This window comes from Heterodontus francisci, unplaced genomic scaffold, assembly GCF_036365525.1.
Source record: "Heterodontus francisci isolate sHetFra1 unplaced genomic scaffold, sHetFra1.hap1 HAP1_SCAFFOLD_43, whole genome shotgun sequence".
NCBI classification, from domain to species: domain Eukaryota; kingdom Metazoa; phylum Chordata; class Chondrichthyes; order Heterodontiformes; family Heterodontidae; genus Heterodontus; species Heterodontus francisci.
In genome coordinates this window covers 5,640,148-5,666,277 of record NW_027141852.1, presented here as the reverse complement: position 1 = coordinate 5,666,277, position 26,130 = coordinate 5,640,148, and the positions used below count along the sequence as shown (strand labels likewise).

Genomic DNA, 26,130 nt, shown 5'->3' with positions numbered 1-26,130 from the left:
AATATTATTCAAGGCTCTGTAACCAGAGGACACCGATTTAAGGTGACTGGCAAAAGAACCAAAGGCAACATGAGGAAAAACTTATTTTGCACAGCGAGTGGTTAAGATCTGATATGCACTGTTTGAGAGTGTGATGGAGGCTGATTCAACCATTACTTTCAAAATGGTAAAAGATAATTATCTGAAGTGAAAAAAGTGCATGTTTTCATGGAATACATGAGTCTGTGGCATGAGCTGAGTTGCTCGTGCAGAGAAGCAGCACAAGCACAATGAACTGAATGGCTTCCTTTTGTTCTGTAACTATTCTATGATCTATGATTCTTTTCAGAGTGAAATCAACACTCACATACAAGAAACTGACAGGTACAATGTAAACCCCACACTAACATACCAGCGAATGCTAGGGACAGAGTAAAACCAACTCAGTCCTAGACTAGAAACTGACAGGTGCACTGTAAACTTCGCATTACCAGACAAGAAATTGACAGTTACAGTGTGAAACCCACAGTCACTTAGCAGCAGTTGGCAGGTAACGTGTAAAAATCTTTCTTTCATATCCCAACTGCAAGGTAAAAAGGAAATTAGGGACAAACCCAGGCTCACACTTCAAAGACTGAGAGATACAAAGCAAAACACATACTCACCGACAAGTACAGAGAAGAAGACACTCTCAGAGGAGGTGCAGATTAAAGACACATGCATGTAACAGAAACTGATAGGGATAGAATCAAACCCTTTCTCACTTCTCAGAAACTGATAGATATAGACAAAAGCTGATGCTCACATACAAGTTGTTGAAAGATATGTGGTGAAACTCACAGAGCAATAGCAGAAACAAACAGGTACTGAATAATACCCACAGTCACAGACCAAAAACTGAAATATACTGAGTTAAACACCACTTTCTCACACCAGAAACTCATGGCTACAAAGTGAAGCTGACTCTATCCTCCCAGGCATTGACAGGTACAAAAGAAAACACTCACGACGATACCAGGACATGAAATGTACGTAATAAAACCTTTCAGCTGAAAGAATAGCATTAATGACAGGTGTGGTACCCAGAATGCTCAGCGGCCTAGAATCCGCCCAATCTGTTACAGGAGCGGGGCGCGCAGGTGCAGTAGAGACAGCTCTGTCAGGAGCTGGAGCTGCGGGTTCGGAGTTGGAGCGGGATATTCACAAAGTGCGAGAAGACCGCGCCCTTTGCGGGCTCACACAGCTGGAGCAGGGCCTCCGGGCCACAATAACATGGAACAATCCCATCTGTATCCCTGCGGATGGCGACGGTGAAGCCTTTCCCGGTGAGGCTTCCCGAAACCGCGTCCATAAATGGATAAGAATTGGGGTCTGGGCAGGGAGCGTCTGGAGATGGATAAGAATTGGAGACTGGGCAGGGAGCGTCTCTAAATGAATAAAATTTGGGTACTGGTCAGGGAGCGTCTGTAAATGGATAATAATTGGGGACTGGGCAGGGAGCGTTATCTAAATGAATAAAATTTGGGTACTGGTCAGGGAGCGTCTATAAATGGATAAGAATTCGGGTCTGGGCAGGGAGCGTCTGGAGATGGAGAAGAATTCGAGACTGGGCAGGGAGCGTCTCTAAATGAATAAAATTTGGGTACTGGTCAGGGAGCGTCTGTAAATGGATAAGAATTGGGAACTGGGCAGGGAGCATCTCCAAATGAATAACATTTGGATACTGGTCAGGGAGCGTCTGTAAATGGATAAGAATTGGGGACTGGGCAGGGAGCGTCTCTAAATGAATAACATTTGGGTACTGGTCAGGGAGTGTCTCTAAATAAATAAGATTTGGGTACTGGTCAGGGAGTGTCTGTAGATGGATAAGAATTAGGGACTGGGCAGGGAGCGTCTCTAAATGAATAAAATTTGGGTACTGGTCAGGGAGCGTCTGTAAATGGATAAGAATTGGGGACTGGGCAGGGAGCGTCTCTAAATGAATAAGATTTGGGTACTGGTCAGGAAGCATCTGTAAATCGATAAGAATTGGGTACTGGTCAGGAAGCGTCTGTAAATCGATAAGAATTGGAGACTGGGCAGGGAGCGTTTCGAAATGAATAAAATTTGGGTACTGGTCAGGGAGCGTCTGTAAATGGATAAGAATTGGGAACTGGGCAGGGAGCATCTCCAAATGAATAACATTTGGATACTGGTCAGGGAGCGTCTGTAAATGGATAAGAATTGGGGACTGGGCAGGGAGCGTCTCTAAATGAATAACATTTGGGTACTGGTCAGGGAGTGTCTCTAAATAAATAAGATTTGGGTACTGGTCAGGGAGTGTCTGTAGATGGATAAGAATTAGGGACTGGGCAGGGAGCGTCTCTAAATGAATAAAATTTGGGTACTGGTCAGGGAGCGTCTGTAAATGGATAAGAATTGGGGACTGGGCAGGGAGCGTCTCTAAATGAATAAGATTTGGGTACTGGTCAGGAAGCATCTGTAAATCGATAAGAATTGGGTACTGGTCAGGAAGCGTCTGTAAATCGATAAGAATTGGAGACTGGGCAGGGAGCGTTTCGAAATGAATACGATTTGGGGACTGGGCAGGGAGCGTCTATAAATGCTTAAGAATTGGGGACTGGTTAGGGAGCGTTTTTTTATTCGTTCGTGGGATGTGGGCGTCGCTGGCTCGATCTCAGCTCGAGTAATGTGTCCAGTTCTGGGCACCAGGCTTTAGAAAGGACATCAAAGCTTCTGAGACAGTTCAGAGGAGATTTACCAGAATGATCCCAGAGATGAGAGGTGTCAGTTCTCTGGACAGGCTGGTGAAGCTGGGATTGTTCTCTTCAGAGTAGAGAAGGTTAAGGCAAGATTTAATAGAGGTGTTCAGAATCATGAAGGATTTTCTTACGGTAGAGAGGGAGAAACTGTTTCCAATGTCCTGGGGGTCAGTAACCAGAGGACACAGATTTAAAATAATTGGCCAAAAATGTCAAGGGGAGGTGAGGAGAGATCTTTTAACCCAGTAACTGATTCGGATTTGGAATGAATTGTCTGACAGGGTGGTGGAAACAGATTCAATTATAACTTTCATAAAGGAATTGGACAAATATTTCAAAGTGAAAATCTCCAGGATTATGGGGAAATAGGCAGGGGGTTGGACTAATTGCATCTTTTTGTTAGAGAGTCAGCAGAGGCACAATGGGGCCGAATGGCCTCCTTCTGTGCTGTGTGATTCTATGAACATAAGAACTAGAAGCAGGAGTCGGCAATTCAGCCCCTCGAGCCTGCTCTGCCATTCAATACAATCATGGCTGATCTCATCACGGCAGTTCTTGTTTCTTGCCAGTAGATGTCACTTCACTCCAATACAGTGAAGTTTCCAAATCTGAGAGAGACAAAACAGGAAAGAATTGTTCACATTCTGGTGAATGTGTGGGATTTAGAAATACTAGGAGTGGGGACGATCCCCATAGCCCTGTAAAATTATTTCCTTCAAGTGCCCATTCAAATTCCTTTTGTAATCCTCGATTATCTCCATTTCCACCGCCCTCGTGGGCAGCGAGTTACAGATCATCACGAATCAGTGTAAAAAAGTTATTCCGCACATTCCCCCTGTACCTCCTGTCCAAAACCTTCAGTCTGTGTCCCCTAGTCCTTGTACCAATAGTTAACGGGAACAATGTTTCCTTGCCAACTTATTTAAAACTGTCATAGCCTAAAACACATCAATCAATTCTTCCCTCACTCTCGTTTGATACAGGCAGATCAACCCTAGCTTTTCCAACCTAACCTTGTAACTAAAATCCTCCATCCCTGGATCCATTCTGGTAAATTTCCTCTGCATCCTCTCAAGGACCCTCACATTCTTTCTTAAGTGTGGTAAGCAAAACTGGAAGCAACACTCCAATTGGGGCCTAATCAGAGCTTTATAATGGTTCAGCATAACTTCCCGGCTTTGTACTCAATGCCTCTATTTATAAAGCCCAAGATCCCATATACTTTGCTAACCACTCTCGCAATATGTCTTGCCACCTTCAAAGATTGATGCACATGAACCCCAAGTCCCTCTATTCCAGCACACTCTTTAGAACTGTGCCATTAAGTATATATTGCCTCTCCCTATTCCTTCTGCCAAAATACATCACCTCACACTTATCACTATTAAATTCCATCTGCCACCTGTCTGCCCATTCTGCTAGCCTATCATTGTCCTGTTGCAGGCAGTTCATATCATCCTCACTGTTTGCCACTCCTCCAAGTTTGTTGTCATCGGGATATTTTGAGATTCTACTCTGTATTCCAAGATCAAAGTCATTTATCTTGAGCAAAAAAAGCAGTGGTTCTAGCACTGACCCTTGGGGAACACCTCCGTCGACTATCCTCCAGTCTGACAAAGAACCATTTCATAAGACTCGCTGTTTTCTGTCCTTAAACCAATTTTCTATCCAATTGGACACTGACCCTCCTTTTCCACGAACCTCAATTTTGTTAACCGCCCTTTTATGTGGTACCTTGTCAAACGCTTCCTTAAAATCCATATAAACAACATCCACTGCATTCCCTTCATCAACCTGCTCTGTTAGTTCATCAAAAAATGCAGTTAGATTAGTCAAGCATGAACTTTCATTTATAAATCCATGCTCACTCTCCTTAATTAACTCAAACCTCTCCAAGTGGCTGTTGATTTTTTACCCTGATTATTCTTTCTAAAACCTTACCCACCACTGCTGTTAATCTAACTAGCCTGTAGTTACCCAGACTGTCCTTACACCCTTTCTTGAATAAGGGCGTCGCATTTGCCACTGTTTATCCTCTGGCACCTCCCCCATATCCAGGGAAGATTGGAAGATTATACTGAACCCTTCCGTTATCTGCATCCACATTTCCTTTCGCAACCTGGGATGCAAGCCATCCGGACCAGGTGATTTATCTACCCGAAGCACAGCCAGCCTTTTTAGTACCTCCCTCTCTCAATTTGTACCCTATCCATTGCCTCTACTCTCTTCACTTCTACTGATATTTTGTCCAATTCCACTTCCTTAGTGATCACTGATACAAAGTACTCATTAAGCAGATTAACATTGCCCTGCACCTCTAAGCTTATATTATCCTTTTTGTCCCTAATAGGCACGACTCAACCTCTTACTACCCACTTATCATTTACATGCTGCTCGAAGATTTTTGGGTTTCCTTTCATGTTGACTGCCATTTTATTCTCACAGAAATAGAGAATAAGCTAAATATAGAAGATATAAGTATTTCCCATCCTTGATGAGGTGGAACTTTTTTATGTTGTGGGTAGTAATGACTTGGCCCACGAGTGTGGTGGAAGCAGAGACAATCAATGATTTGAAAAGGAAATTGGATGGATCCTTGAAGGAAAGAAACTTGCAGGAGGAAAGGGATCGAGCTGGTGAGTGGAACTGACTAGATTGCTCCGCGGAGAGCCAGCATGGACGTGATAGGCCAAACGACCACCTTCTGTGCTGCAAATGACTCTGTGTTGTTTCTCAAATTCAATCCACTGGTGTTTGATAAATAATTTCAAAGTAAATTGTGCAACTGGAAATTCAGAGCCAAGGCAAGGGACGCATAAGGAAGCTGAATTGCTGAAACCCGGGACCTTCAGATCTTCAGTCTAACGCTCTCCCAACTGAGCTATCGCAGCCCGACATTAATAGTGGCTTGGTGTCCTTATTTTGGAAGAAAATACATACATTCAAGTTTTCCAAAAAATTAAAGAACACAACATGTGAGTAATATTCCCCATTGCTTTCTCAGTACTGATGGATTGTGAAGCGGGAGACAGCCAGATGTGCCAATGAGCCGCACAGACCCTGAGCTGAGAATGAAATGAGATCAAATTCAATCTTTCATAGCGAGATGCTGCAGAGAGGTAAGAGTCCTGAATCAAAGCGAGATTTGCTCATTTCAAACACTCCCTGTACTCTCTGCTCAAGAAGCCTTAAAAAAGGGAAAAACAGAATGGCACTCAAACTCACAACCCTGCCATTAACAGTCTCATGTTCGACTGACAGAACTGTCACTTCTACTCGCTCTCTTATTGGATGGATGCAACTCCAACGCGGTGGTGGCATTCAAATCCTCCCATGGGGCCACATGTCAGACTGAGTTCCATGTTGTAGACTCAAGCAAAGGAAATCTGCTCACTTCCAAAACTATCAGCGAATTGAAGCTGATTACAATCAACATCATCGGAGGTCAGAACTACCTGGTGAAAGGAGACACCCTGAAGAAGGATCCACAATTATTCAAAGGCATCGACAAAGTGAAAAACAAGAAAATCGATGAGTCAATGCAAGCCAAACAACAGAAACACTGAAGAATTCCATTCCAGTCCAGAACCCAGTCCTGTTGTTTTTGGAGTCAGGTCACAATTACAGCAACAACTTTATATTCCCACTTGGCTATCTGTCCATTTAGTTCATTGCAATTTTGTCGACAAGCTCTTTCAATCCAGTTGTCTGGTCCTCAAGCCAGCTCCGTATGGAAGTCAATTTCACCTTCTGCAAGGCTGAAACCAATAGATAACCTTAATCTAAAAATGCCAGCAGACCAGAGCTCGTCCGGTGCTTGAACCCGGGATCTCTCGCATGTTAATTAACCATACTCCCTAAGCAAGGATCATATTCCTAGACCAACGAGCCACTGACAGATGAGGCTTTATTAGCTGCTGTGAAATTTCACTGGAACCCCCCAGCCAATCATCCATTTTTTTTCAGATCAAAGCAACATCCTGCAAATGCTGAAATAAAAACAGAAAGTGCTGGAAATGTTCAGCAGCTCTGGCAGCATCTGTGCTGTGAGAAACATAGTTAATGTTTCAGGGCACTCACCTTTTGTTTCAGCCATCCTTTCAGACTGCTTCTGTCCATCCAATCTCACTTTCTATTCTATCCACATTCTAACCATTCACTACGTTACTACATTTTTCATGAATTCCTCATTTCTTTTATTAATGACAATTTTGTATTTCTGGCCTTTGCTTCAGACACCACCACAAGTGGAATCATGTCTCCATCTACCCAATCAAACCACTTCGCTGTCTCCTCACATTGCAATGTTTCTTTAACCCTGACAGACTGTGGAGCTTCTGCTGCTTGATTGCAGTTCTTGCTTCCCGCCAGTAGATGTCACCTCACTCCAATTCAGTGAAGTTTACAAATCTGAGAGAGACACAACAGGAAATAATTGTTCACATTATAGTGAATGTGTGGGATTTAGAAATACTAGGAGTGGAGACGAGTTATTATTGCACTCTGCTATTACATCTTTTATAATGGACTCCAGCATTTTCCCCACGACTGATGTCAGGCTAACCGGTATATAATTCGCTGTTTTCTTTCTGCCTCCTTTTTTATATAGTGGAGTTACATTAACTACCGTCCAATCCATTGGAACTGTTCCAGAGTCGATAGAATTTTGAAAAAAGACCAGAAATGCATCTGCTATTTCGAGGGCCACTTCCTTAAGTACTCTGGGATGTAGATTATCAGGCCCTGGGGATTTATCGGCCTTCAATCCCATCAATTTCCCAAACATTCCCTACTAATACTGATTTCACACAGTTCCTCCTTCTCACTAGACCCTATGTTCCCCAACATTTCTGGGAGATAATTTGTATCCTCCTTTGTGAAGACAGAACCAAAGTATGTATTTAATTGGTCTGCCATTTCTTTGTTCCCCATTATAAATTCCCCCGTTTCTGACTGGAAGGGGCCCACATTTGTCTTCACTAATCTTTTTCTCTACACATATCTATAGAAGCTTTTACAGTCAGTTTTTATGTTCTTTGCTAGCTTACTCTCATACTCTATTTCCCCCTTCTTAATCAATCCTTTTGTCCTCCTCTGCTAAATTCCAAACTGCTCACAATCTTCAGGTTTTCTGCTTGTTCTGGCCATTTTATATTTCTCCTCCTTGGATCTAATACTTTCCTTAATTTCTTTTGTAAGCCACAGTTGAGCCACCCTTCCTGTTTTACTTTTGCACAGACAGGAATGAACAATTGTTGTAAATCATCCATGCGCTCTTCAAATGCTAGCCATTGCCTATCCACTGTCAACCCTTTAAGTAACGTTCCCCAATCTATCATAGCCAACTCCCGCCTCATACCTTCATAGTTTCCTTTGTTTAGATTCAGGACCCGAGTCTCGGAATCAACTCTCTCACTCTCCATCTTAATGAAGAATTTTATCATATTATGGGCGCACTTCCCCAAGGGACCCCACACAACAAGATTGTTAACTAATCCTTTCTCATTACACAATACCCAGTCCAGGATGGCCTGTTCTCAAGAGGTGTTTTACATCTCTATCAATTCTCCACTCAATCTCCTTTGATATAGGCAGAATAATCTTAGCTTTTCCAACCTAACCTTGTAACTAAAATCCCCCATCCCTGGATCCATTCTGGTAAATCGCCTCTGCGTCCTCTCAAGGACCCTCACATTCTTTCTAAAGTCTGCTGAGCAGAACTGGAAGCAACACTCCAATTGGGGCCTAACCAGAGTTTTATAATGGTTCAGCATAACTTCCCTGCTTTTGTACTCAATGCCTCTATTTATAAGCCCAAGATCTCATATGCTTTGCGAACCACTCTCGCAATATGACTTGCCACCTTCAAAGAATGATGCACATGAACCCCAAGTCCCTCTATTCCAGTACACTCTTTAGAACTGTGCCATTAAGTATATATTGCCTCTCCCTATTCCTTATGCCAAAATACATCACCTCACACTTGTCACTATTAAATTCCATCTGCCACCTGTCTGCCCATTCTGCTAGCCTATCACTGTCCTGTTGCAGGCAGTTCATATCATCCTCACTGTTTGCCGGTCCTCCAAGTTTGGTGTCATCGGCATATTTTGAGATTCTACTCTGTATTCCAAGATCCAAGTCAATTACCTTGAGCAAAAAAAGCAGTGGTTCTAGCACTGACCCTTGGGGAACACCACTGTCGACTATCCTCCAGTCTGACAAAGAACCATTTAATAAGACTCGCTGTTTTCTGTCCTTAAACCAATTTTCTATCCAATTGGACACTGACCCTCCTATACCACGAACCTCAATTTTGTTAACCGCCCTTTTATGTGGTACCTTGTCAAACGCTTCCTTAAAATCCATATAAACAACATACACTGCATTCCCTTCATCAAGCTGCTCTGTTAGTTCATCAAAAAATGCAGCTAGATTAGTCAAGCATGAACTCCTATTTATAAATCCATGCTCACTCTCCTTAATTAACTCGAACCTCTCAAAGTGACTGTTGATTTTTTACCCTGATTACTCTTTCTAAAACCTTACCCACCGCTGTTAATCTAACTAGCCTGTAGTTACCCGGACTGTCCTTACACCCTTTCTTGAATAAGGGTGTCGCCTTTGCCACTGTTTAATCCTCTGGCACCTCCCCCGTATCCAGGGAAGATTGGAAGATTATAGCAAGCCCTTCCGTTATCTGCATCCGCATTTCCTTTCGCAACCTGGGATGTGAGCCATCCGGACCAGGTGATTTATCTTCCCTAAGCACAGCCAGCCTTTTTAGTACCTCCCTCTCCGAATTTGTACTCTCTCCATTGCCTCTACTTTCTTCACTTCAACTGATATTTTGTCAAATTCCACTTCCTTAGTGATCACTGATGCAAAGTACTCATTAAGTAGAATAACATTGCCCTGCACCTCTAAGCTTATATTATCCTTTTTGTCCCTAATAGGCCCGACTCAACCTCTTACTACCCACTTATCAGTTACATGCTGCTCGAAGATTTTTGGGTTTCCTTTCATGTTGACTGCCAGTCTATTCTCATAGAAATAGAGAATAAGCAAATATAGAAGATGTAAGTATTTCCCATCCTTGATGAGGTGGAATATTTTATGTTGTGGGTGATAATGTCTTGGCCCACGAGTGTGGTGGAAGCAGAGACAATCAATGATTTGAAAAGGAAATTGGATGGATACTTGAAGGAAAGAAACTTGCAGGAGGAAAGGGATCGAGCTGGTGAGTGGAACTGACTAGATTGCTCCGCTGAGAGCCAGCATGGACGTGATAGGCCAAATGACCACCTTCGATGTTGTAAATGACTCTGTGTTGTTTCTCAAATTCAATCCACTGGTGCTTGGTAAATAATTTCAATGTAAATTGTGCAACTGGAAAATCAGAACCAAGGCAAGGGACGCATAAGGAAGCGAAATTGCTGAAACCCGGGATTGAACCTGGGACCTTTAGATCTTCAATCTAACGCTCTCCCAACTGAGCTATTTCAGCTCTCCATTAATAGTGGCTTGGTGTCCTTGTTTTGGAAGAAAATACATACATTCAATTTTTCCAAAAACTTAAAGAACGCAACATGTGAGTAATATTCCCCGTTGCTTTCTCAGTACTGGTGGATTGTGAAGCGGGAGACAGCCAGAAGTGCCACTGAGCCGCACAGACCCCGAGCTGAGAATGAAATGAGATCAAATTCAATCTTTCATAGTGAGATGCTGCTGAGAGGTAAGAGTCCTGAATCAAAGCGAGACTTGCTCATTTCAAACACTCCCTGTACTCTCTGCTCATGAAGCCTTAAAAATGGGAAAAACAGAATGGCACTCAAACTCACAACCCTGCCATTAAAAGTCTCATATTCGACTGACAGAACTGTCACTTCTACTCGGTCTCTTATTGGATGGATGCAACTCCAACGCAGGGATGGCATTCAAATCCTCCCATGGGTCCACATGTCAGACTGAGTTCCATGTTGTAGACTCAAGCAAAGGAAATCTGCTCACTTCCAAAACTATCAGCGAATTGAAGCTGATTACAATCAACATCATCGGAGGTCAGAACTACCTGGTGAAAGAAGACACCCTGAAGAAGGATCCACAATTATTCAAAGGCATCGACAAAGTGAAAAACAAGAAAATCGATGAGTCAATGCAAGCCAAACAACAGAAACACTGAAGAATTCCATTCCATTCCAGTCCAGAACCCAGTCCTGTTGTTTTTGGAGTCAGGTCACAATTACAGCAACAACTTTATATTCCCACTTGGCTATCTGTACATTTAGTTAATTGCAATTTTGTCGACAAGCTCTTTGAATCCAGTTGTCTGGTCCTCAAGCCAGCTCCGTATGGAAGTCAATTCCACCTTCTGCAAGGTTGAAACCATAGATAACCTTAATCTAAAAATGCCAGCAGACCAGGGCTCGTCCGGCACTTGAAACCAGGATCTCTCACATGTTAATTAACCATACTCCCAAAGCGAGAATCATACCCCTAGACCAACGAGCCACTGACAGGTCAGGCTTTATTAGCTGCTGTGGAATTTCACTGGAACCCCCCAGCCAATCATCCATTTTTTTTCAGATCAAAGCAACATCCTGCAAATGCTGAAATAAAAACTGAAAGTGCTGGAAATGTTCAGCAGCTCTGGCAGCATCTGTGCTGTGAGAAACACAGTTAACGTTTCAGGGCACTCACCTTTTGTTTCAGCCATCCTTTCAGACTGCTTCTGTCCATCCAATCTCACTTTCTATTCTATCCACATTCTAACCATTCACATCGTTGCTACATTTTTCATGAATTCCTCATTTCTTTTATTAATGACAATTTTGTATTTCTGGCCTTTGCTTCAGACACCACCACAAGTGGAATCATGTCTCCATCTACCCAATCAAACCACTTCGCTGTATCCTCACATTGCAATGTTTCTTTAACCCTGACAGACTGTGGAGTTTCTGCTGCTTGATTGCAGTTCTTGCTTCCCGCCACTAGATGTCACCTCACTCCAATACAGTGAAGTTTACAAATCTGAGAGAGACACAACAGGAAATAATTGTTCACATTATAGTGAATGTGTGGGATTTAGAAATACTAGGAGTGGAGACGAGTTATTATTGCACATTGCTATTACATCTTTTATAATGGACTCCAGCATTTTCCCCACGACCGATGTCAGGCTAACCGGTATATAATTCGCTGTTTTCTTTCTGCCTCTTTTTTTAAATAGTGGAGTTACATTAACTACCGTCCAATCCATTGGAACTGTTCCAGAGTCGATAGAATTTTGAAAAAAGACCAGAAATGCATCTGCTATTTCAAGGGCCACTTCCTTAAGTACTCTGGGATGTAGATTATCAGGCCCTGGGGATTTATCGGCCTTCAATCCCATCAATTTCCCAAACATTCCCTACTAATTCAGATTTCATACAGTTCCTCCTTCTCATTAGACCCAATGTTCCCCAACATTTCTGGGAGGTAATTTGTATCGTCCTTTGTGAAGACAGAACCAAAGTATGTATTTAATTGGTCTGCCATTTCTTTGTTCCCCATTATAAATTCCCCCGTTTCTGACTGGAAGGGACCCACATTTGTCTTCACTAAACTTTTTCTGTACACATATCTATAGAAGCTTTTACAGTCAGTTTTTATGTTCTCTGCTAGCTTACTCTCATACTCTATTTCCCCCTTCTTAATCAATCCTTTTGTCCTCCTCTGCTAAATTCCAAACTGCTCACAATCTTCAGGTTTGCTGCTTGTTCTGACCATTTTATATTTCTCCTCCTTGGATCTAATACTTTCCTTAATTTCTTTTGTCAGCCACAGTTGAGCCACCCTCCCTGTTTTACTTTTGCACAGACAGGAATGAACAATTGTTGTAATTCATCCATGCGCTCTTTAAATGCTAGCCATTGCCTATCCACTGTCAACCCTTTAAGTAACGTTCCCCAATCTATCATCGCCAACTCCCGCCTCATACCTTCATAGTTTCCTTTGTTTAGATTCAGGACCCGAGTCTCGGAATCAACTCTCTCACTCTCCATCTTAATGAAGAATTTTATCATATTATGGGCGCACTTCCCCAAGGGACCCCACACAACAAGATTGTTAACTAATCCTTTCTCATTACACAATACCCAGTCCAGGATGGCCTGTTCTCTAGAGGTGTTATACACCTCTATCAATTCTCCACTCAATCTCCTTTGATATAGGCAGAATAATCCTAGCTTTTCCAACCTAACCTTGTAACTAAAATCTCCCATCCCTGGATCCATTCTGGTAAATCGCCTCTGCATCCTCTCAAGGACTCTCACATTCTTTCTAAAGTCTGCTGAGCAGAACTGGAAGCAACACTCCAATTGGGGCCTAACCAGAGTTTTATAATGGTTCAGCATAACAACCCTGCTTTTGTACTCAATGCCTCTATTTATAAAGCCCAAGATCCCATATGCTTTGCTAACCACTCTCGCAATATGTCTTGCCACCTTCAAAGATCGGTGCACATGAACCCCAAGTCCCTCTATTCCAGCACACTCTTTAGAACTGTGCCATTAAGTATATATTGCCTCTCCCTATTCCTTATGCCAAAATACATCACCTCACACTTGTCACTATTAAATTCCATCTGCCACCTGTCTGCCCATTCTGCTAGCCTATCACTGTCCTGTTGCAGGCAGTTCATATCATCCTCACTGTTTGCCGCTCCTCCAAGTTTGGTGTCATCGGCATATTTTGAGATTCTACTCTGTATTCCAAGATCCAAGTCACTTACCTTCAGCAAAAAAAGCAGTGGTTCTCGCACTGACCCTTGGGGAACACCACTGTCGACTATCCTCCGGTCTGACCAAGAACCATTTAATATGACTCGCTGTTTTCAGTCTTTAAAACAATTTACTATCCAAATGGACACTGACCCTCCTAATCCATGAACCCCAATTTTGTTAACCACCCTTTTATGTGGTACTTCATAAAATGCTTTCGTAATATCCATATAAACAACATCCACTGCATTCCCTTCATCGGTATTCTCAGATAGTTTATCAACAAATGCAGTTAGATTCGTCAAGCATGAACTCCCATTGATAAATCCATGCCCACTCTCCTGAATTAACTCAAACCTCTCCAAATGACTTGATTTTTTCCCCTGAGCTGTTGATCTCATGCTGATAGCAAGCTCACCATGGAGCATGTATTTGGCAATGTGACCGTCATCCATTTGGCCCAGTCAACAGAGTCACCGCTGACTCAAGAGGGCAAACATGCTGCGGATCCCTGCACGCTGGTGTACTTCCGCATTCGGCACTCTGTCCTGCCAGGAGATGCCCAGTATCCATCTGAGGCAGTGGAGGTGGAAGCTGTTCAGCCGCTTTTTTTGGCTTGTATAAGTTGTTGATGCTTCTCTACTATAAAGGAGGGTGCTGAGAACACAAGCCTGGGACACGTGGAGCTTTGTATTTTCGGTCAGTTTGCTGTCGGTTCACACTTGTCTTCTCAACTTTGACATGACAGCTGCAGCATTGGCAATCCTGGTGCTGATTTCAGCATCAAGGGCAGGATTGCTGGTGATTGTTGATTGAAGGTATGTGAAGCTGTTGACAACCTCCAAAGTGAGGTTGTCGATGTTGATGGAAAGTGGAGTCTCTACGTCCTGGCCCGTAACTTTCATCTTCCTGATGCTGATTGTCAGTCCAAACTCTTTGCAGGCCAGGGAGAACCGATCTACAAGCTGCTGTGACTGAACTTCATTATGGGATGTCAGCACAGCATCATCAGCAAATAGCAACTCACAGACTAGGAATTTACCCACTTTGGTCTTGGCGCACAGTCTTGCCAAGTTGAACAGCTTGTCGTCAGCTCTGATGTGCAGGTGAACACCTATATCTGAGTAATTGAAAGTGTACAATAGCAGCATGGAGAAGTATATGTCAATTATAAAGGATGTGATAACTGGACAGTTCGAAAATGATGACATGATTGGGCAGAGTCAACATAGATTTATGAAAAGGAAAACAGGTTTGAAAAACCTGTTGAGATTTTTGAGGATGTTACCTATAGAACAGATAAAGGAGAACCAGTGGATGTGTGGTATTTGTATTTTCCTTTGGTAAGGTCCCACACAGGAGGTGAGTAAACAAAATTAGAGCACATAGGCTTGGGGATAATATACTGATATGGATTGAGAATTGGTTAACAGACCGAAAACAGAGAGCAGGAATTACGGGTCCTCCTCAGGATGGCAGGCTGTTACTATTGGGGTACTGCAAGGATCAGTGTTGGAGCCACAGCTGTTAACAACCTATATAAATGATTTGGATGTGGGGATTAAATGTAATATTTCCAAGTTTGCAGATGACACAAAGCTCGGTGAAGTGTGAGTTGTGAGGAGGATGCAGAGAGGCTTCCAGGGGACATGGAGAGGCTAAGTGAATGGGCAAGAACATGGAATATAATGTGAATTAGTGTGAAGTTATTCACTTTGGTAGAATAAACAGAAAGACAGAGTATTTCTTAAATGGTAAGAGGTTGGGAAGTGTCGATGTCCAAAGGGACCTGGGTGTCCTTGTTCCTGAGACACTAAAAGCTCTTGTGCAGGTGCAGCAATCAATTAGGAAGGCAAATGGTATGTTGTACCCACACGAGGGGTCATGAGTACAGGAGTAAAGATGTCTTGCTGCAATTGTCTAGAGCCTTGGTGAATCCGCACTGGAGTATTGTGTACAGTTTAGTCTCCTCATCTGATGAAGGATACACTTGCCATAGAGGGGGTGAAACAGAGGGTCAACAGACTAATCTTTTTTTTGCATTTATTTCATTTCATCTCAGTTTGTTCAGTTTGCTTACCTACTGTTTTTTTCAGGTTTGTACTTGCTGCTGTTCAATATTCAGTCCATTAACACCTAATCTGTACGAATGCTTTGTCTTTCAACACACCATTAACATATTGTTTACCTTTGCTGCATGACCTTTTGGTCAGCTATGTGGCCTTGTCCAATCTACACCTTCTCCTTTGTTATCTCTTGCCCCACCCCCACCCCACTTGCTTATCACCTGTGACTTTTCTAATATATGTCAGTTCCAAAGATGGGTCACTGACCTGAAACGTTAACTCTGCTTCTCTTTTCACAGATGCTGCCAGACCTGCTGAGTGGTTCCAGCATTTCTTGTTTTTATGTCACCAGACTAATCCCTGGGATGGTGGGATTGTCTTATGAGGAAACTGGGCCTGTATTCCTTAAAGTTTCGAAGAATGAGAGGTGATCTGATTGAAACTGACAACATTCTTACAGGGCGTGACAGTGTGGATGTAGACAGGATGTTTGCCCTGGTTGGTGAGTCTAAAACCAAAGGACATCGTCTCAGAATAAGGAGTAGGCCATTTAAAACTGAGATGGGTGGAATTTCTTCACTCAGACGGTGGTGAATCATTGGAATACTGTGCCCCAGAGGGCTGTGGCAGCTCAATCATTGAGCATGTTCAAGACAGAAATTGATAGAAATCTTGATACTCATGACATCAAGGGATATGGGGATAGCATGGGAAAGGGGCTTTGAGGTAGGTGATCAACCATGATCGAATTGAATGACAGAGCAGGCTCGACGGGCTGAATAGCTGACTCCTCTGTTCCTCTGTTCCTAAGAGAGTTGGCGCCAGCACGCAGCCCTGCTTTACCCCACTGCTGATCTTGAAAGCGTCTGATGTTGCTCCATTGTAACTGATGGAACTGTGCATGTTCTCGTGGAAAGAAGAGATGATGCCCAAGAGGTCAGGAGGGCAGCCTGTGTTCCATTGCAGTTTGAAGAGGCCGTCTCTGCTGACAAGATCAAAGGCCTTAGTGATGTTAATAAAAATGTGTGAGGCTCTGTGGCGCAATGGATAGCGTGTTGAACTTCTAAATAATGATTAAGACGATATTCAAATGTTGTGGGTTCAAATCCCACCAGAGTCAGATTTTGGACCAGAAACAGAGGAGCACAACGGAACAACAAATGAAGAAATGCGCCAAAAGCACAGACTCGGAGACAGAGCGAGAGAGAGGAGCAGGGGAAAAAAAAATCGAGGAGTGACGTCACAATGGAGAATGAGAGCAGGGAAACAGAGAGCCGCTGGGGTGAGGATACAGGATTTGGTTCTTTCTTCGGTCCAGTGGAAGGAGCTGTTTGGTGAGGATCTGGTAAGCTGTGACATCCAGGTAGTTGATTGGTTTGGAAGAACCGACCTGCTTGATGCACATCTGGTAAGTGATTAAGATCCATTTTAGTCCTAACGTTTAAAATAGTAAACAAACTAGTGGTAAGTTTAATAAAATATGCAATAAAATGAATAATTGAATAAAATATTTAAGTAGTTAATTGAAACACGTTAAGGATGACAGGACAGGTGATGTGTCACAGCTGCAGCATGTGGGAGTTCCTGGATGCCAGTGTGATCCAGGGCAAACACGTCTGCAGTAAGTGTCTGCGGCTCAAAGAGGGAGAAAAAAGGAATGTAGTGGTAGTAGGGGACAGTATAGTAAGGTGGATTGACTCTGTTCTCTGCAGCAAAAGCAAGAGTCCAGACGGCTGTGTTGCCTGCCGGTGCCAGGATTCAGGACATCTGCCCAGGGCTGGAGCGAAACATACAATGGGAGGGGGAGGATCCAGTCGTCGTGGTCAATGTCGGTACCAAAGACATAGGCAGGACAAGGATAGAGGTTCTGCAAAGTCAGTATGAGGAACTAGGCACCAAATTAAGAAGCAGAACCTCAAAGTTAATCATCTCTGGATTATTACCTGAGCCATGTGCAAATTGGCATAGGACAAATAAGATTAGAGAAAGTAATGTGCGGCTGAAAGACTGGTGTGGTAGTAGTGGGTTCTGGTTCGTGGGGCATTGGCACCAGTACTGGGGAAAGAGGTGGCTGTACCGTTGGGACTGTCTACACCTGAACCATGCTGGTGCCGGTGTTCTAGCGAGCCACATAAGGAGGGAAGTAGAGACGGTTTTAAACTGAATAGTGGGGGCAAGGGATCAAATTTGGGAAGATATGGTGAATCAAGGAGGAGAGACAAGGCAAGAGAGAAAGGTATAAATATGGGAAATGATAAACAGACTGTGACAGGAAGGGACAGAATGTACAAATCTAAGAGTAAATCGACAGATAAGGCTAGAGGTGACAAAAATAATAAAAGGACAAAACTAAATGCTCTGTATCTGAATGCATGGAGCATTTGAAACAAAACAGATGAACTGGGAGCACAAATAGAATAAATAAGTACGATCTGATAGTCATTACAGAGACATGGCTGCAGGGCGACATAGATTGGGATGTGAATATTGGAGGTGACATGGCATTTTGGAAGGACAGGAAGATAGGAAAAGGTGGCGGGGTAGCTCTGTTAATTAATGATGGTATTAGCGTAATAGAGAGGGATGACCTGAGTTCTGGAGTTCAGGATGCAGAAGCAGTTTGAGTACAAATGAGAAATCATAAAGGCAAGAAGTCACTTGTGGGAGTGGTGTACAGGCCACCTAACATTAACCACACTGTCGGATGGGATATCAAGGAAGAAATAATGGCAGCTTGTCAGAAAGGTACTGTGATAATTATGGGGGATTTTAATCTACATAAAAATTGGAAAATTCAGATGGGCAGAGGTAGCGTAGATGAGGAATACATAGAATGTTTTGGGGATAATTTCTTGGAACAATACATTCTGGAGCCAACCAGAGAGCAGGCTATACTGGACCTGGCATTGTGCAACGAGATAGGATTAATTAATGACCTCATAGTTAAGGTGCCCCTAGGTAGTAGCGATTATAATATGATTGAATTTTACATTCAGTTTGAGGGAGAGGAGAGTGGGTCCCAGACTAGTATTTTAAATTTAAATAAGGGCAATTATAAGGTCATGAAAGCAGAGCTAGCTAAAGTGAACTGGCAAATTAGGTTAAGGGATAAGTCAATAGAGATGCAGTGGCAGACATTTAAGGGGATATTTCAGAATACACAGAATAGGTACATTTCAACGAGAAAGAAAAGTTCCAAAGGTGTGACTCACCATCCATGGTTCACGAAAACAGTTAAAGATACTATCAAACTTAAAGAAAAAGCCTATAATTGTGCAAAGATGGGAGGCAGGTCAGAAGATTGGACAGAATATAAAACAAACAGCAAAGAATGACTAACAGATTGATAAGGAAGGTAAAATTAGAGTATGAGAGAAAGCTCGCAAGAAATTTCAAGACAACTAGTAAGAGTTTCGATAGATATTTTAAAAAGAAAAGAGTTAACAAAGCGACTGTTGGTCCAACAGAAAGTGTGTCTGGGGAATTAATAATGGATAATTAAGAGATGACAGATGAATTGAACAGATACTTTGCATCGGTCTTCACTATTGAGGATACAAATACCATCCCAGTATTAGCCGTATATCAGGAAATTGAAGGGATGGAGGAACTCAAGAAAATTACAATCACCAGGGAAGTGGTACTAAACAAATTGTTGGAGCTGCGGGTTGACAAGTCGCCAGGTCCTGAATTGGCTAGTGAGATAGTTGATGCGCTGGTTTTAATATTCCAAAATTCCCTCGATTCGAGAAGGTTCCGTTAGATTGGAAAAGAGTGAATGTAACTCATTTATTCAAAAAGGGAGGGAGACAGAAAGCAGGAAACGACAGGCCAGTTAGCTTAACATTTGTCTGAGGGAAAATGTTTGGAGCTATTACAGAGGATGTTATAGCAGGGCATTTTGAAAAAATTAAGGTAATCAGGCAGAGTCAACATGGTTTTTTGAAAGGGAAATCATGTTTAACCAATTTATTGGAGTTCTTTGAGGGAGTTACATGTGCTGTGGATAAAGGGGAACCAGTGGATGTATTGTATTTCGATTTCCAGAAGGATAAGGTGCCATATCAAAGGTTATTGCAGAAAATAAAAGCTCATGGTGTCGGGGGTAACATATTGGCATGGATAGAAGATTGGCTAGCTGACAGGAAACAGAGAGTCAGCATAAATGGGTCACTTTCTGGTTGGCAAGAAGTAATGAGTGGTGTGCCACAGGGATCTGTGCTGGGGCCTCAACTTTTTACAATTTATATAAATGACTTAGATGAAGGGACCGAAGGTATTGTTGCTAAATTTGCTGATCACAAAGATAGGTAGGAAAGTAGGTTGTGAAGAGGACATAAGGGGGCTACAAAGGGATATTGATAGGTTAAGTGATTGGGCAAAGACCTGGCAAATGGAGTATAATGTGGGAAAGTCGGAAATTGTCCACTATGGCAGGAAGAATAAAAAAGCATATTATCTAAATGGTGAGAGATTGCAGAGCTCTGAGATGCAGAGGGATCTGGGTGTCCGAGGGCATGAATTGCAAAAGGTTAGTATGCAGGTCCAGCACGTAATTAGGAAAGCTATCGAATGTTATCATTTATCACCATGGGAATTGAATATAATAGTAGGGAGGTTATGCTTCAGCTATACAGGACATTGGTGAGACCTCTTCTGCAGTACTGAGTACTGTACTGGTCTCCTTATTTGCGGAAGGATGTAAATGCATTGGAGGTAGTACAGAGAAAGTTTACGAGACTAATATATGGAATGGGTGGGCTGTCTTACGAGGAAAGATTGGACAAGCTGGGCTTGTCTCCGTCAGAGTTTAGAAGAGAAAGAGGCGACATGATTTGTTATTTAATTTATTAATTAACAAATTAGCTATCCTCCAGTCTTCCGGTACCTCACCCGTGGCTAACGATGATACAAAAATCTCTGCCAGCGCCCCAGCAATCTCCTCCCTTGCTTCCCATAGCATCCTAGGATACATCTGATCAGGCCCTGGGGATTTATCCACCTTAATGCGCTTCAAAACCTCCAACACCTCCTCCTTTGTAATGTTGATATGCTGCAGGATATCGCTGTTCCCTCCCTTGAACTCACTAGCTTCCATGACCTTCTCCACGGTAAATACAGACGAGAAATATTCATTTAAGACCTCGCCCATTTCGCGTGGCTTCACACATAGATTGCCACACTCTCCCTAGACCTACACTCTCCCTAGCTACCCTTTTACTCTTAATACACTTATAGAATCTTTTAGGATTCTCCTTTATCTTGTCTGCCAGGGAAATCTCATGGCCCATTTTCGCCCTCCTAATTTCCTTCTTAAGTATACTCCTATATCCCCTATACTTCTCGAGGGACTCGCTCGATCCCAGCTGCCTATACCTGACGTATGCCTCCTTCTTTGTCCTGACCAGACCCTCAATATCCCTCGTCAACCAAGGTTCCCTAAACTTGCCAGCCTTGCCCTTCCATCGAACAGGAACATGCTGGCCCTGAACTCTTCCTATCTCACTTTTAAAGGCCTCCCACTTGCCAGACGTCCCTTTACCTGTAAACAGCCTCTCCCATTCAACTTTTGAGAGTTCCTGTCTGATGCCATGGAAATTAGCCTTCCCCCAATTTAGGACTTCAACCTGAGGACCAGTCCTATTCTTTTTCATAACTATCTTGAAGCTAATAGAGTTATGGTCACTGGTCCCAAAGTGCTCCCCCACTGCCATATCAACCACCTGCCCATTCTCATTTCCTAAGAGGAGATCGAGTGTAGCCCCTTCTCTAGTCGGGCCATCCACGTACTGCTTCAGAAAACTATCCTGGACTCACTTAACAAATTCTTCCCCATCTGATCCCTTAGCACTAAGGCAGTCCCAGTCAATATTAGGGAAGTTAAAATCACCTACTATTACAACCCTATAATTCCTATACCTATCTGTGATTTCCCTACATATATGCTCCTCCACTTCCCTCTGACTATTGGGGGGCCTATAGTATAATCCCATCAAAGGGATCACCCTTTTATTATTTCTAAGTTCTACCAGTATGGCCTCACTGGACATTCACCCCGGGATATCCTCTCTAAGTACTGCCGTGATGTCCTCCCTAATCAATAGTGCAACTCCCCCTCCTCTCTTACCTCCACCTCTGTCACGCCGGAAGGATCGGTACCGCGGAACATTGAGCTGCCAGTCCTGCCCATCCCTCAACCACGTTTCCGTAATAGCTACAATACCACAATCCCATGTACCGATCCATGCTCTGAGTTCATCTGCCTTACCTGTAAGGATACTTGCATTAAAGTAAATGCAGTTTAGCCCACCAGACCTTCCACGCTCCCTGTCCTGCCCCTGCCTGGCCTGCCTACTGGACTTGCTTGCTTTAACCTCTCCATTTGCCTCAACTATCTCATCGGAGAGACTACTACTTTGGGTCCGAACCCCGCTGCAAGACTAGTTTAAACCCTCCAGTGTATTACTATAAAATCTCCCTACAAGGATATTGGTCCCCTTCCAGTTCAGATGCAACCCGTCCCTCTTGTACAGGTCACCTCTGCACCAGAAGAGATCCCAATGATCCAATTACCTGAAGCCCTCCCGCCTTCGCCAGTCTTCAGCAACGCATTCATTTGCCTAATCCTCCTATTCCTACCCGCACTAGCACGTGTCACAGGGAGTAATCCTGAGATTACAACCCTCGAGGTCCTGCTCTTTAACCTTCTGCCTAACTCCCTATATTCACTTTGCAGAACCTCATCTCTCTTCCTGCCTATGTCGTTCGCACCAATATGGACCACGATCTCTGGCTGCACACCCTCCCCTTTCAGAATTTCCGGCAGCTGCTCAGAAACATCCTTGACCTTAGTATTAGGGAGGCAACATACCATCCTGGAGTCTCGTTTGCGGCCACAGAAACGCCTATCTGCACCCCTTATGATAGAATCCCCTATCACAATAGCTCTTCCACCCCTTTTCCCCCCCTGCTGTGCGGCAGAACCCTTTGTGGTGCCACGGACCGCGCTGTTGCTCTTTTCCTCTGGGAGGTCATCCCCCCAACAGTAACCAAAGCAGTATCTCCGTTTGAGAGGGGGATGGCCACAGGGGACTCCTGCACTACCTGCCTGATCCTACTATTCCATCTGGTGGTCACCCATCCCTTTTCTGCCTGTGCATCCATTACCTGCGGTGCGACCACCTCACTAAACATGCTATCCATGACGTCCTCAGCTTCGTGGACGCTCCACAGTGAAACCACCCGCAGTTCCAGCTCCATAATGCGAGTAGCCAGTAGCTGCAGCTGGATACACTTCCTGCACACATGGTCGTCATGGAGACTGGGAGGGTTCCTGAATCCCCACATAGCGCAGGAGGAGCATATCACGGGACTGAGTTCTCCTGCCATGACTTACCCTTAGATTAATTAGTTACTCCCTTAATTAAAAAATGCTAATGACACTCGGGGCATTGTTCTACCCAGTACAATCTAAAGTCCTTCATAAGTTGCACTGAATAAAAAAAACACTTTAGTAGTACTCATCTTATCAGCAGAGGTTTTTTTATCAACTAAAAAACTTTGCCATTTTCTTTATGATATTTAAATACACTAACAGCAGTGACTCACCAACCAATCACCTTGCAGCTCTCCTCTGACGTCACAGTTGGCTTCTTTTTTTTCAAAACTCCAGCACACTGGAAGATCTCCACTCCACTCCTGGAAGGTAAGAGACTGGTCCTCGATCCTCGGATTGGATTTATAGGCTCCGCTGTCGGCGTTCTCCTCATATCGGTCCATATAGGTCTGCTCCGCTCCGCTCCTCTCCGCTGCCGGAAGGTAATTCACCAGCTTTTGCAGAAAAGTCGGTCTTAAGCTGTTGCAGTACCTGTTAGAAAGATAGTCTAAGCTATTCTGAAGTCATCTTCCAATGTCATCTACATGGAAGCAGGATTTTAAAGGATAAGATGTAGTTTTTAAAAGTCACTTCAATCTTACTCGAGTCTTGACAAAGAAGCCAAGTAAATCTTGATAAAAAGTCATATATATTTAGAGATCTTTTAAAAACACTTCAATCTTATTAATAAAAAGTCAGATGTAAATTTAAGAACTCTGATCAGGCCATGCTAAAAACTTACATACAATTAAGAAATAAAATACAACATTTAAAATGTCTGAAATCCTTTCTGAAAGTTGACAACTGCTGCTGCCGGTGTCTTCCTGGAATAGTGGAGCTGTTGTGTCAACAGAAAAGTCCTTCCCGAGCGGCCCTGAGCCTGTTGGTACCGGCTTTAATCCAACCCAGGTAAAAATCAGGGTACATTTTGGGCAATGAGCCCAAATTGCTGAGCTACAGGTCCCTGTCACTTTAAAGAGTGGGCTGGTGCGATTATGATCAGAGGCTCCTTCTAAGCACATTTCTCACCACCACAACTTCCAGATGCTGGTGTTAGTGTGTGCATGTACCGGCAGTTGCAGTGCTGTTCAGACCCTCAATAGCAGTGAAAGTCTCAGAGTTCACCGCTATTGGGGCTGTAAAATCCAGGCCAATATCTCACAGTCCTGTTAGATTTGCTCTCCCTCTGTACAAAATCAAACTCCACACATTGTCTTTCACTCACTCCTGTTTCCAGCCCTGATGGTGCAGAAATCCCCTCTCAAAGGTACACAATCCAGTTGATTTCTGATCAAATACCTCCTTCGTCATTCAATAGAGGAAACAGAGACATGAACAGGAGTCAGGTGCAAGAAAGTTTCACCAACAGAGCAAAGAATGGCACCAACAAAAGTCACCCCTACTTTCCAAATCATTTCACTGGAATATTCTTTCACTTGTTTTGTCGGATGACTGCAATAAATCTGAAAATGAGCACCATGAGGTTTGTGTTCACTAGTCACTTGTTCTCCTGTGTTTGTCTGTCAGGTTTGTAATTCAGTTTGTATTGGATATTGAAGAGAATCTCTTTTCAAGATGATAGCACATCGTACTGTGTTCAAAGCAACCAACTTGGAAAATGGCAGAAAATGAATGTTTCAATACCTGTGTGACCAGATTCGTCCAATGCTTTTCAACAGCTAGATTGATGATGCTTGTAATCTGTATCCTGTGGAGAATGGGAGAGGAGAATAAAAACATGGTGCATGAACAGGACAGACTGTGTAAAATGGGAGCACAGAAATACTGCCACCTCATTGAAAGTTAATGAGATTTATTCTAAGTCAGACACCTGTCCACAATGAACAAGTGAATACATTAATTGTCCACTTTCAATCTAAATGGGACTGAGGTTCCAACAGAGAAGTTTTCTGGAAAATACCTGCTGCAGTTTTAACATTGATGAACTGGAACATCTTATACTAACTTTCAAATAACTGTAGTGATTGTATAGTTCTCATAGTGGAGAGAAGGAGTTGTTTATAAATATAAGCAGAAAAACACATTTGTGGATTGGTGAATGAGCTTTATCTTTCTGAAATGTATTTGTCCATTGGTTGCAGGTCACTGGAAATTCTTTTTTACATTTCAATTGTAGCAGCAGCAGTTAGCAGCAAAATGTCTGATTAATCAGAGTAGTGGGTCTGGGAAACACTTAAACAGCCGAGACCCTGTAAAACAGAACTCCAAGTAATAGTTTAAATAAGGCACTGAACTGACAGAGCGGTAAAGGCCTGCTCAGGTCAGGAAAAAAAACCCGACACGAACCTGACAGAACCACATTGGACTCGAGCCCGACCCGGCCCGAGTATCTCCATTTATTCCCACGCCCAAACCGACCCGAGCCTTACCCGACCACCGGAATGTTCACTTTACCTACCTCCCGATTCCGAATCTACAGGAAGCTGCAGCATGAGCGCAGTGACATCATTGAGATGCTCACTTGCTCACTGAGCAGACTCAGAGTTTCCCTCCTTGATGTCCCGGACTCCCAGCTCAGGTTGGCTTTTCAACTTTTGACACTTACTAAACTCAACTTCCCAGCAGAGCAAAATGTAATACTTCCTGTGTGTTTCCGACCCGGACACAGCCCGACCTGGACCCAGCCCGACCCGAACCTGGCCCGACCTGACCTGAGCCCGAAAGCCAGACCCGGAAGAGCGACCCGACACGACCCGGACCCGACACAGGTCGCGGTCTCGTCGGGTTCAGGTCGGGTAGCAGGCCTTCACAGAGTGGAGGTCAGATGAGGATTGAATTAATTTCAATCATTGAATCTAAACAAGAAGTAAATCTGTCAGGAATGAAACACTTTATTTTATTTGTGAGCTAGTGGCATAATGGTAGCGCGTCTGACGACAAATCAGAAGATTGTGTGTTCAAATCACGTTAGGCTCAGTTATGTTTTACAGCAGCTCAAGTTCCTGGATTTTATATCAGAAGAGAGTTCGATCGATTGGAATGTTTAGTGAATGGTTGAATTTCAAGATCAACTTCAATACATTAAAGTCCTGATTTCTGGTACCGTTCCATTTCCATGCTCAGTTCTTATTTCACACTGTTTTATATCAGAACAATGTTTCAGGGATGTGATGTGTCCATTGTTTGTACAATCGCTCTGTCACCCAGTGTGAGAAATAAAACACAAA

At 43.3% G+C, this 26,130-nt stretch overlaps 2 non-coding genes across 2 annotated transcripts; one reads left to right on the top strand and one right to left on the bottom strand.

The window, feature by feature from the left end:
• Positions 1–10,175: 10,175 nt before the first annotated feature.
• trnaf-gaa (transfer RNA phenylalanine (anticodon GAA)) lies at positions 10,176–10,248 on the bottom strand. The gene has a single exon. It is a non-coding gene; the product is annotated as a tRNA-Phe (tRNA).
• A 6,348-nt stretch (positions 10,249–16,596) lies between these two features.
• trnar-ucu (transfer RNA arginine (anticodon UCU)) lies at positions 16,597–16,687 on the top strand. Its single transcript is given in 2 exon segments — positions 16,597–16,633; positions 16,652–16,687. It is a non-coding gene; the product is annotated as a tRNA-Arg (tRNA).
• Positions 16,688–26,130: the final 9,443 nt, after the last annotated feature.